The 12,397-nt window shown below is 45.4% G+C and overlaps 1 protein-coding gene and 1 long non-coding RNA gene across 12 annotated transcripts in view; one reads left to right on the top strand and one right to left on the bottom strand.

Annotated features, from left to right (window-relative positions):
* The window catches only part of LOC111245819 (adhesion G protein-coupled receptor L1-like), a 327,353-nt gene that overhangs the window by 193,712 nt on the left and 121,244 nt on the right, over positions 1-12,397 (top strand). The window lies entirely within an intron of this gene.
* Positions 4,095-10,458, bottom strand: LOC147757637 (uncharacterized). Its single transcript, XR_015321702.1, has 2 exons — positions 7,429-10,458; positions 4,095-7,010 (listed from the first exon to the last, which is right to left on the bottom strand). It is a non-coding gene; the product is annotated as an uncharacterized LOC147757637 (long non-coding RNA).

Consider the following 12,397-nt stretch of genomic DNA (forward strand, 5'->3'; position numbering starts at 1 on the left):
AATAGTAGGTACTCGATTAGCAGCTGCGAGCTCACGAAAGGCAGTACGTATTTTCCGTGTAACTATGGTACATAGAACCAGTACATATAAGCACAAACCAAGTGCTCACACTACTTGGGTTGCATTTATAATCTGACGTTTGTATTTGCACTGTTACGCTGACCCTTAACAGTAAGTTGGCTCAATTACTTGAAAACTTATTCATGACAAATAAGCAGGCCCTTTTTAATAACACATAGAGATGTTATCTAATGCAAGTAGTTAATAAAATGCTTGACTCGAACACTAATGATTGATGGTTGAAGAAATTGATCCTTTGCTAGGCATTGACTTCAACACATGTGCAGCGTCAGTTGTGGTCTTCTTCAACGCTTTGGAAGCTGCTTGAATCGCCAAACCACGATCTGCTTGACCAGCGAATTCGAATTGGTCCTATTCGTGCCTCACGAGCGGCGAAGCTCAGAACAAAAAGGCTACTCTTTTGATGAGCAGCCGCAACGCCTACGGAATAATAAAAGTTGCGTGCATCAGTAGCACGTATCAGCGCTAGTGTTTCTAGTGGTACTTCTAGCTAGAGGGTAAAAGAAGAACTTCTAGCAGAGTCATTTGTTGCCGAACGACACTGTTCGTTCTTTCATCGCTTGTTTATTATCTTTATCGTAAGATACCTGCGTAAGACCACGTTCGCTTGCGTCCGTCCCATCACGTCGTCGTCGTGAATGGCCCAGCCAGACTACCATGGCTGGAACGGACATAACGTTTAGACTCAGCAGCTGACGCTGGACACGAATGTTAGCTTGGATCGTTTGTGGATGTGACTAATTCTCGAGGCGACAAGCGTTATATTGTAATCCGGCACCACTACCACTTCTCCCAGCACCGTCTACCATGTTTAAGTGAGCGTCAGCACGTTAATGTTATGCTGTGATTGTTGTCTTCTCTTCAAAGTGAAGCTGGGGATCGATTATCCACGGTAGCAGCAGCTGCTCATCACAGATAAGGATAGCTAAACATGTAGTTTCAGTAAAGGCTAAATGTTGATAAAGGTGTCCTATGTCGACTGACGCTGCTATTGTCACTGAAAACTAATGGATGCACGAAGAGATGAAACGTCTGCGAGTGGAAATAGCGGAAACCTAGAAGGGTTGGCGAGAAAAATGGCAGCAGAATGGTTATGGAAGTTGGCTGGTAAGAAGCTACAGACAGCATACAGCAAACTCAAGTAGAACAATTTACAAAAGCAAAAGCGCAGGTTAGAAGTGGGTTGCAGTGGTGTAACACAGTTAGCTCTGTTGTCACCAAACAACAAAACGGAGCGCATACCCTGTTGATTTGTGGTCAAAAGACTGCTATAGATGACAATACGGCCTGAGACGGTGTTGCCTTACTCGACCCGCTTTACTCCCCTAGCCTCCTAGAGGAGGCAGCCGGCTGCGTCACTCCTTCTCCTTCCCCTCTTGACAAAAAGCTGCAATGAGAGATCGTTTTCTGTTGATAGGGTAAACGAAGTTGCGATGCTGAAGTTTTTCTTCCGCCTCAATCTGGGTGACCCCGACGACTCTAGCTTACTCATGGCTGCGATGCGGACAACTAACATAGGCATATAGCTGAATAGGCAGGCACATCTAGACATTCAGACGCAGACAGGCGGGACATAAGTGCGAAGACGCGTTTATCCATTCAGTGCTTGTAGATAGGGGCCAGTACAATGTGCTAGCCCGGTGCAGCTTTGAAGCACTAGTTTCAGCCCCGAACCGAACCGAACCGAAGTGCTGCCACAGCTACAGATGTCGGCATAGCTACTTATCAGCGCCTGTTTGACTGCCCGGTCGCCCGAAATGGCAATAGAACGAAACAGCTGTAGGAGCAAAGTCAACCGTAGCAACGGCGAAGATGCAGACGACAGGGGCAGTAATAGTATCGGCAACCATATTATACTCGTCGTTCCTGTTCTGCACGATGGCATGAGAGTGCAATAAATGAGGGCGTTTTTGCCGGACACCATTAATAATGGCGCTGCACAGACATACACAGGTCGCATTATTGTGTTTGCAAATTAACTAGAAGAGGCCCGAATCAGTTAGGCTCTAGCCAGGCCATACTAGCGGCCAGAAATGTGAGAGTATCACGGGAACCAACGACAACCAAGAGAAAAGCTTGACCTCTGTGCAGTCGAACTGTTTTGCCTGCTGGTTATATATGCTAGGGATTTGCCACAATAACCCTGCGCCAGATGACAAATATTTATAGGCTACGAAACAAGTCATCTGGTGACTTTCAGTATACACCGTTTGCCGAATGAATTTCACACAGGTTCATGTGAAATGGTAAAATAAAGGTTGAGATAGTCTTGCCACTGTCGCCCGTTATCGTCTGATGTCTGTCTAGTTGCTTGAAGCAGGCAGCAGATTTGCAAGCAGTTGCTAGCCTCTGTCGAGAGCCCAGCTGCTACGAACTGTAGAATTTCGTTCCCTGGGCATCTTTTGGGCTTTGATACTTCGTCCGGCTTGTGTCGTAAAAGTTGAAATGTCATTCCAGACAGATATTATCCCGCTGCCATTACTACCTTCTGGCCATCAAGAAGCTCTTCCCGCTCATCTTTATATCTGACAATCAGTGCGAAGTAGAATAATTGTTGTAGCCAAATTAAGTTACTCCGGTGATATCAGGCAAGCAGTAACGAATTCGCATCACAGGCAAGCATACATACGTACAACTACTTACGTGCATATCGGACTTGGTATCAGTCCGTCAGCCGGTCCCTTTCCGACGCCATTTTGTCTCTTTGCAATTTCACTCCAAACGACATCCTAAGCTGGAACTGGGCTTCATTTATTTCATCACCGTGGCAATGACCGCATCTATCGCAACTGTTTTCAAAGCTGCCGCTTTTTCGTCGTGTCTGTCTTCTGGTAACCGCGTCAGCAACGAACGCGAACACTCGATTTGGCTCGAGCGCTAGCGGTGCCAACAACCGTAGGCTGTAGCAAAGATAGCAGTATTGCTTTATTGGCCAGCATAACAGAGTTTTAACCATGTACGTGGCGCTGCTATGTGATGGTATTTTTTTTCTCTACGTCTGTATAAACACTTTCCGTCCATACGTATATACACAGATAGTTCCATTTGAGTTTTTGCAACCGGCTCCAGCCGCGTGTCTGCGGTACAAAGCAGAAGCTAGCGTGTCAGGGAACTATTTCTGAACTGGTATAATGCAATTGCCATCCGCAGTGGTAGGTACATTTGCTTCCGGTCCTGCTTTTGCTGTTTAGCATTTTACCGTTGCTGAACCCATCGGACAGAACGCCAGCATCAGGAAGCCCTCTATTGCCAGCGTCGCGCTTCTTGCACACCTGCCGCTCGGTGCCGGGTCGCTACTGCCGAGTAATATATGGGGAAAATTGGAAGTTAGCCAACAGTTGGATGAACGCCCGCTGAAGCTGCGAGTAGCCAGTCGTACAAGGTCTTGCCACCACAAGGCAGCTGTCAATGGCCGGGCCGGAACAGGGATCCGCATCGTAATCGTGGTAGCCAACAGAGTGACAAACATCAACGACGTTTGCAGCGCCACAAGGTGTTCTGAACGTTGTATGCATTATGTGTTGGTAATGGCAGGTAGATCTTTAGCAGCATAGAATGGTAGGCATCATTGTGTCATTATGAGAGTGAAGTAGCGATGAAAAGGTGTGATTGATTATACAATATGACGTTGCTTAGTTCAGCTCAACTTGGCACGGGGCACGGAACTAAGTCGAATACGAAGCAGCGGTATCTGGGCAGGGGCTATTATCGTTAGTGCATAATTGTAGGACAAAGTTATCATCTATCTGCAACAATCTGCGTTCGAGACAGCGGTGCGATTTCGATGTCGACAATGGTATAACAGTAGCAGAATGGCAATGTTCTGCCCAAATAACTCGAGGGCATTGCTGCTATCAGGGACATTGAACAGTATATAACGATCTACGAACGGCGATGATTGATTAAATCTGGATTAGGTGTGGTACCGAGTATCTCATAATGAGATATTGTCCATTTATTATTATTTTTAGTAACTAAACAAGGAAATCACAGTGAAGAAACTAAGTGACTGATTAGTCGGATGAATTAAAAGGTCTTCGGTTTATTTCGAACTATTCGAAGGTGTCAAACACTGTCTTATGTAAATGGTTCTTGAAATTAGGGACCGCAGTACTTCACACGCAACAGCGTGAAGCTTTTATATACCCTGTGTATGTGCTTCTGGTTCAGCCTTTAGCTAACACTTCTTCTTGAGCTAAACGATACTGACTAACGATCCTGAAAACAGCTTAAATGATAACTAAGGAAGCTATCTGATCGTCAGTCGTATTTGCTGGCAGCATTTAAAATGTCTTTTTTCGTTCGCGTTTACAGGTAAGCGAGTTATTAAACTAAAGATGGTCAAGTACTATTTCCCAGTGGCAGCAGTACTTTAGGATGAGATACGGCCGCCTGATTCTTCACGAATTAGTTAAGTTGTTCACCACGAAAGTTGCCTGCGGAAGTCCTGGTCGCTTTATAGGATGCCGAAACTTCATTGACGTATCATTTCCTCATGAAAATCATTCGGCTGTTCTCTATTTGATAGATTTGCTGTCTGAGCTCTACGTGATTTTCCTGTCTTGTCCTTCGTTAAAATTCGGTTTTCGCGTGCATCGGTCGGATAGGTGTACGACACGAACAGTTACACGTCTTGTTTGAATCACGTGCATACGTTTCGATCTATAAAGTCTATCTCTATAAAAATGTTATTTATGTAACATTTTTTTTTTTTTTTTTTAACGCTTGCCACGGCAAACGAGTAACGTGCATTTGTAGTTTTTTTGTGCTATTTTATTTGTTATTATTTTTTTGTGTTAGGCAAAAAATGGACACAGGTTCCCGACAAAGGGACATTGGCCGCTGTATCGTACAGACAGGCTGTAGTGATGACGTGATCTTTCACATGTCTAACGCAAACTCAATAAAATGCGATTTGTAAGAGAGCTCCCTTTCGCTAACGCTGTTGCGTCTTATTTACTGGATTTTCGTGAACCACCTCTCGCTTGAAGACCACGTAGATTCAAAATATCATCAATTCAGTGGCGATCATGTGCTTTTATCCACGGCATAGTTACAATAGGCACACTTCACATAGCCTCATTGAATTGTTATTATTTAATAAACCTGTCGCCTATTGGTTTCAATCCGCATTTCATTTCATCTTCGTTTCTCCCTTCCTTTTCTCTTTATCTCCTAACGTCAATTTGCCTTATCGCTATCGATAATCCAAAATAACAGCCAGTCCGGCCAACCAGCCAAAACCCAATCTGTGACCAAATGAAGTTTCAACTCGGCCCATTTAAGGACGGCAGCAGTCGTAATAATAGCAGCAGTAGAACTGCAAATGCAGAACGACAAAAAGAGTGCAAGAAGAAAGAACAACAGAGAGAAGACCGAGGATCGGACGAGATGATTAGGCGGAGCAGAAGACCAAGCTGACAGCCCAACCACAATGAGCGCCGCTACCAAATGGCGATGACATTTCCTACCACTGTGGCTTCAACAACGAGCATCGGTGTTTAACCGTGTCAATTGGATTTCTGTCTGCCCGTGTTGCGGGCTGGTTCCGCTGCTGGAAGCTGCGGTAGTAGAATTTTTAAAGTGGATTTGGGGTTGTTAGCAGCTGGTTATGGACCTCACACCACAAAAATGAATGGTATAGAGACCGCAACAATATAGTGCAATAATAAAAGAGACGAAGATGTAAATGAACCTTAGTCTACTGAGGTCATGGACGTCACGGTCTATAATAACGGCTAGCTACTTACGTATTCGGTATATATTGCAATACTGTGTCAGAGTGCGGCAGCAGCGGCTTCTGGGTAGACTTATCCGTTGGAAAAACCTAGGACATTAACGGCCGCGGCCATGCTAGTTACATACTTAAAATTCAACAGCACGAGGTAGGCTCAAAAGCGGTTGAAAATATGCCCCACCGCCGACAACGACAATGCTTCTTATACATCTACTGTGGCAACCGCTGACTACCCGTCCTCGTGCCCCACACCGTACTTCGCTCCTTGCTATTCTATACAGCCTATTTCGTTCTCCTTCTCGACCGAGAAGGAGCAGGATAAGTAACAAACGCCATAATGAGACAAACATGTTAAGGATGTTAAAACTTCAGCTGCCTCGACAGAAGTTAACTGACAGGTCCTGCCTATAGCTGCATATTGCTTGGTCGTTTTATGCGTCATCTTTTCTACCATCGCCACTCTTTTCATTCCACGTTCCTGGGCAGCTCATCGTTGCTTGTTCGTAACCTTAGCTAAATTCCTCCACGATTATGGCTCAATATTTGCCAATCTTCGAGCTCCCTCCCGCCTGCCCTAACTGCCCTAGACTGAATAGAAATGCTGTCGTCAGGCCACCACTGCCTCCTCGATGGCGGTGCTCAGTCGATCCCATATGCTCTTTCTCTTTTTCTACGCGTTTGCTTATTATTTGTTCGCTGGTTGCCGCCATCTGTTGTGCCCTTAAATCGAACGTCACCGCCTTGGTAACAATCATCACAATTATTGTGACGGTCGATATAATCATCATCATCAGGTATATATATATATATCATATAGTCATACATATAATTGGTGCGTGAGCCTGTGCATGTAAACACTCAGTAGTAACTTTACGACTAGAAGGCAACCCGGTTTCCCGGGCTACCGCAGTCCAGGCGTCAATAAAAAGAGCTTTAGTGGCTGTTGCCTGGATAACTGCGCCATATATAAAGGCATTATTACTTGGCAGTATCAATACCGTCGTACTGACACAATAGCAGAACAGTAACCGTAGCACCACCGATACGCTGTCCAAAGACGATGATCATCATCTCGGTGTTACTCCAGTTGGAAGCTGCTTAAGAGACCGAACGACAGAGAAATAGCTGTGGAAAAAGGCGTTCGTTCCTTGTCATTGGCGGCTTCGACCACATCAGCAATAATGCAGACGCTCTCCAAGACGGTCCAAGTAGCGATGGTATCATGACGATTACGTACCATAGAAAAAAGGAAAATAATCGAATTAGTCATATTTTGTCCTATTTTTGCCTTACGATGTCATCAGCTTGAAAGAGCACAGTCAGTTCGCTTCGGTGTTCACCTAATTTCCTACGACGTACAAATATAGATTGTAAATGCAATGCCGATGGCAGTGCGCTGATTTTTAGGTACGGAGACAAACAGATCTTTATGTGACACGAGAGGGACAGGCCTGGCTGGCTGTCAATAACTGGAAATCGCGCAAGAACTGTGAAGATGATTACAGGGCGGCGAAGAGCGGTCTGAACAACTCGGATGAGTTGTCTGACAAAAGTGGACATGGGAGTAACAGAGATTTCAAGAACAGCTACCATGAGCTTTGTATAGTTACATTGGATCTGTTGTTGTCGGCATGATGACTTCTTCAGCTTCTGTTAAACCCGTGTGCCCGATATTCATTTCGACCTTGAAATAAGAACCTATTGAGGTGTCACCGCGTATTACCTGCTATATTATATTACCACAGAAGAGTATGTTATTTACCGCGTTCTTTACTGTGACGCTAAGCGCCACTGCCGCAGAGCTTTTTCTGCCATTAAAATTAGCGTGATAATGAATATTGGTATTATCGTTGATTGCTAGCACAGTCCGCCGCAGGTTTACACTGAGCATATACGTGGATACGAATATATAACGCTATAAAATATGATGATGCTACTATTACGGTTTCAACACAAACATTTCTATAATAATAATATAACAGCATATGGCATACCTTAGTTTGGTAGTGGTTAGCTTGTCTTAAACTGTTCCACTATGCATATGCATGCCCCGTTATATGGTAATTCAAATGATGAGTATACATTTGACAGTGCATTGAATCATCATTCCCGCGTCGACGAGCGTTGTCTAAGGCCGTATTCATAAAATTTCCCTTTCTCTTTAGCATTTTGTTGTTTTGATAGGCCTCCATGTGCAAGCGGTGACTGACGTTAACCTTATTCAGCCTGCCTCAAGTAATTAGGGGAATGACAAGGACGATGACGAAGAGACTACGTCTTTGTTTTTTGTATAGTCCTAACGGTTGCCATGGCAACAGTTTCCATGTCAGTCTTGAAGAATGGACTGACTAAATAAATGAAGACGATGACGACTGTATCTTTGAGAAACCCATTGAGTGTTTGCCGTCGAAAGGATGTTTCATATTGGTCGGTTTAATAGGGAGAGGCCAGCGATAGGGGCAGCAAGGCTAAAATTGCCGGCCAGCCAACCGACGAATGGTAGCCGCAGCTGCGAACCCAATGGTCGTCAGACAGACGCACACATTCAAGGGTCTTCGAACCGACGCCTTGCCAGTCACTCGGAGCATTCCTGCTGCTGCGCCTGCGGTGATACCGCTGCTGTTTCGGATGCTCCTATAGAGGCAGGAAGAATTTTTGGTCTTCCTTTTTTTTTTTTTTCTAAACTCAGCACTTCTAGTAGTGTCGTTGTAATCGAGTAAGATGCGAGCCCAGAAACTAAGAACTCTCTACCCATCGTCGAAAGCCAATTAATATCCTTTAGTCTCTAAGCCCTACCGCGACTTTCGGCACAGGCTGCCTGGTCCTTCAGTCCCTGTTCACGTAGATTTTATCGACGGATAAACACTAAGATAAACGCATGCACAGACACACAGATGTGATACTTGCAGGGCGATGCTGGCGTTGCTGACTATCAGGCTGCTCCTTTTACTGATGCTACTGCTGGCAGTTGCTTTGCTCGGGGGCATTGACGACGACAGCAAAGCCAGCAGAAGCATCGCATGCCCGTGAGGCTGCGGACGCCCACGGATTTCATGCCGCGGCTGGTATAGCGATCGCTGCCCGAGCTACCGTAATGGCCCCGCACATATACCCGTGTACATGCAGACACACGAATTCGTACGATGGCTGCGATAAAGTGCTCAGAAAACTGACTCGGTTGAAAAGTTAAGAAAAAAGCTTCAACGTCGCGAATGGAACAGTAAGAAGAATGAGGAGTGACAAAGTCTAAATGCTCCCTGATAAACGAGGGGCAATGCAGCCGTGACAACAAAAACCACCAGAAGCCCGTGCCACAACAAGCAGTACAGCAGTGTTTCGATGTATAGACGGATCGCAAGATACAATCAACTAATATAATTGATTGCGGTTACGATAGGTGAATGGGTTATGTGTAGCATTAGGTACTTCATTTAGCTTCAACGCTTGTTCCCTGAAATATATGAGTGATGTAATTGAAATGTCTGTTTGAAGTTTCTTCATTGCTATCACGTGCCTAAAGTGGTATCAGTAATTCAGTTACTTTTCTATTTAGTTAATTTTATCGACTGAGAGGTGGTTCAAAGCATCGTTGTAAGAGGAGATAGGGGCCAAAAATGCCGGTTTACCTTTACTGTTGTCTGGCGTATGTATGTATGTGCCAACCTATCGCTGTACCTTTTAGGTAAGTTCTACGCATTTTTTAAAGCCAAGATTAACTATTAAATACATGTATACCTATCTTTTCCACGGCTGTCTACCGCCGGTGATTTTCGTTTCGGCTATTGCTGCGGATAAAGCAAAAAGAACTAATGTATTTAGCTGATAGTTGAGGAAATTAATTCCGAGAAACGCGAGTGGAGGACTTTATTGAGAAGTCAAAAAGTGACTCACTCGTGACTGCGTATAATGTTGTGCAGTGTAACGTCAATAGGAGAGTGGCAAATGATGGCAACGACGTACACAATGATTGCATGTACTACGTGTGTTGAAATGATTTAGTTCGTCAATCAGCGTTGCCACCACCCTGTCATGTGGCTTCGCTTTTTTCATACCTTTCTTTGATTAAATAGAATTTCGTACAATACGAAAGGCACATGCTGTGACGACTGAGGGTTCAAGAAAAGGTAAACAAACGCTGTTCAGCGAATTGCTCGGCTCTCGGTTGTCTCCCCCCTGGGAAAGGTGACCATGCGGTTTACGCGAAAAAGCAAAGCTGTCTAGGGGCGGTAGGGTGGCGATACGACGAGCTATGCCGGGCACCGTCCGCTCGTCCCATGGTTGAGATGCGCGACCGTTGTTCCTGCCCAAGCGACTACATGCAAAAGCGGCGGCTTCAGTCATGGCCGCCACGTCCAGTGGATGGCCCCGTGGGCCTCGTTTGAACATTAGCCTCATGAAGATGGCAGCGAGCTATGCAATGTGGTTGGCTGCATGGTAGAGTGCGAGAGCGATGGATAGTGCCATCGCAACCAATGTTTGTATGTACAGGCTGTAGCTGGACCCAAAGGGAAGAGATCGTAACCGACTGGCTTCCTGCCTGCTAGCGCTTGTAGTGTCTCGTCTTGCTTGTGAGCTTGGCGTTGTTTATTTTAGTTCGATTAAGTTAGGAAAGGAAGGTGCTATGGCAAAGGGAATAGAGCGGTCAAGACCACCTCGCGTAGGAATACAATTATATCAAATTGTAATCGAAAACTACAAAAGGAAGGAGACGCTCTTTGTCAGCAGTGTTAGATCTACCAGCGCGGTCGCATTAACATTGTAGTTCACGCTGTGATGCTCTATGATGGTGTAGTCGTGAAATGTATTGAATGGGGAACTGCAGAGGCTGGTCCAGAGATAGATCTAGTTGGGATATGGGAGGGCACTTCGAGGATATCGGTAATCGAATGAAATAAATCTACGAAGGGCTTGTGTACTGTCTGTCCCCAATCGGACATTCGTCCGAACTTTTACCCCTGTTTCACGCTCTCGCACTTCCCATTCAGGACAACTATACGGCGATGGGAATATCTCACATGGGAGAGATTGGGACTATTTATTGCTACCGACAGTTCTGGCGATCGTGCTGGTGGCGACTGTCGCGAGGGTGGCCATCACGGCGCAGTTGCATCATGAGGTAACGAGGATAACGAAAAGATGTATGGCGATATATAAACTATGTCTGTATGCGCCCTTTTTGCTGTGAGTAATAACTGCTCTTCGGTTTACAATAGTCGCAACACACCAAACGCTGCTGTAGGACAGTCAATGAATGCTTTTATAATTATTAGCCGACATAAAAGTAGGTGATGAGAAAAAACGGCCAAACGTTAAGAAATAGTGAAAATATCACACGTGTAATGCATTCTAATATACAGAGGTACTGGTAATGCTCTTTGATACGTACGCACATTGTATGATATTATCACTAAGTTGAAGTTTACCCTTAAAATTACAGCAGGGACTGCTCGCAAGTAGGACGTCCACTCGCAGACCGGCCACTATAGGCTTTGGGATCGTGTTTAGGCAACGGGATACAGCGCAGCAGGCAGTCCTTCTCGTACTTGTACAGCGGACAGCTAAAGGGGGAGGCAACCGGTTATCGAAAGTGGAGTTTAGCAAAACTCCTGTGCCTCTCGGTGGCGGAGTGGTCGCTGTAGTTACAACCGAAAAATACGTGCACCCCCTCAACCACCTTCTGTATCTATTGTTGAAGTTTTTTTGGGATGATGCCGTAGCGAAGGAAAAAGGTAGAGATAGGTAAAGAGGATGTGTAGAGCCCAACACCCAACGCATGCATTGAGTGGGGGCATTTTACTTCTGCGAACCTTAGAAGGATCCGGTTTATACAGTGAGCGATATGCTTCGCTGCGATTGAACCACGACCGGTCCAGTAGTCGCAGCCAGCACAGCGAACACTTGCGCCCCTGCACGTACTTTGCCATATTCATGCATTCGCCCACTACCGCTAGCGCAGTGTCCCCCAGACACCAACTCCCTCTGAATGTGTGCCCCCTCAAAGTATGCTTAGTGTTCTTTCATTCTCTTTCCCCGTAGTATCTGTCTGAGCAAGATGCCAGCCAGTCGAGTCGGCAAGACACGAGAAATCGGCTTCAGGGTCTGGCTGCGCCGGTGTTGGGTCGGCCGTATCATCGACGGCAGTAATGCAGACCGGACTTTGGACCCCTTGGGTGAAACCGCAATGTTACAACTGCTCACGTATTGCAAAGAACCACTACATTAGATACATACACGGGTGAGTGATAAAATGTTGAGAAAAATATTTGCCTGTTGCTTCTACAGATGTCGCTTGCATCATGCCGCGCCACGTTATTTGCTGTTTAGCCACTTAAAGATACATATTCACGGCCCGAGTAATGGCCAAGCAAAGCATTGCTGACACATTTGAAGTGTTGGCCGTATTGAACTCCTTCTTTGTACGTATACGAAGTTGGAACGCGCTATTTGTTCCAGTGCCAAAAACGTACCCATGCTGTCTCTTCGCGGTCAGAGCATAAACTCGTGCTGTTCAATGCTATATGTTCAAAAAACGAAAAGCGAGTTTTCTTTGAAACTCGCTTCTTCCATATTAAATATATA

Source organism: Varroa destructor, unplaced genomic scaffold (assembly GCF_002443255.2).
Source record: "Varroa destructor unplaced genomic scaffold, Vdes_3.0 BEIS01000002.1, whole genome shotgun sequence".
In the NCBI taxonomy this organism is placed as follows: Eukaryota; Metazoa; Arthropoda; class Arachnida; order Mesostigmata; family Varroidae; genus Varroa; species Varroa destructor.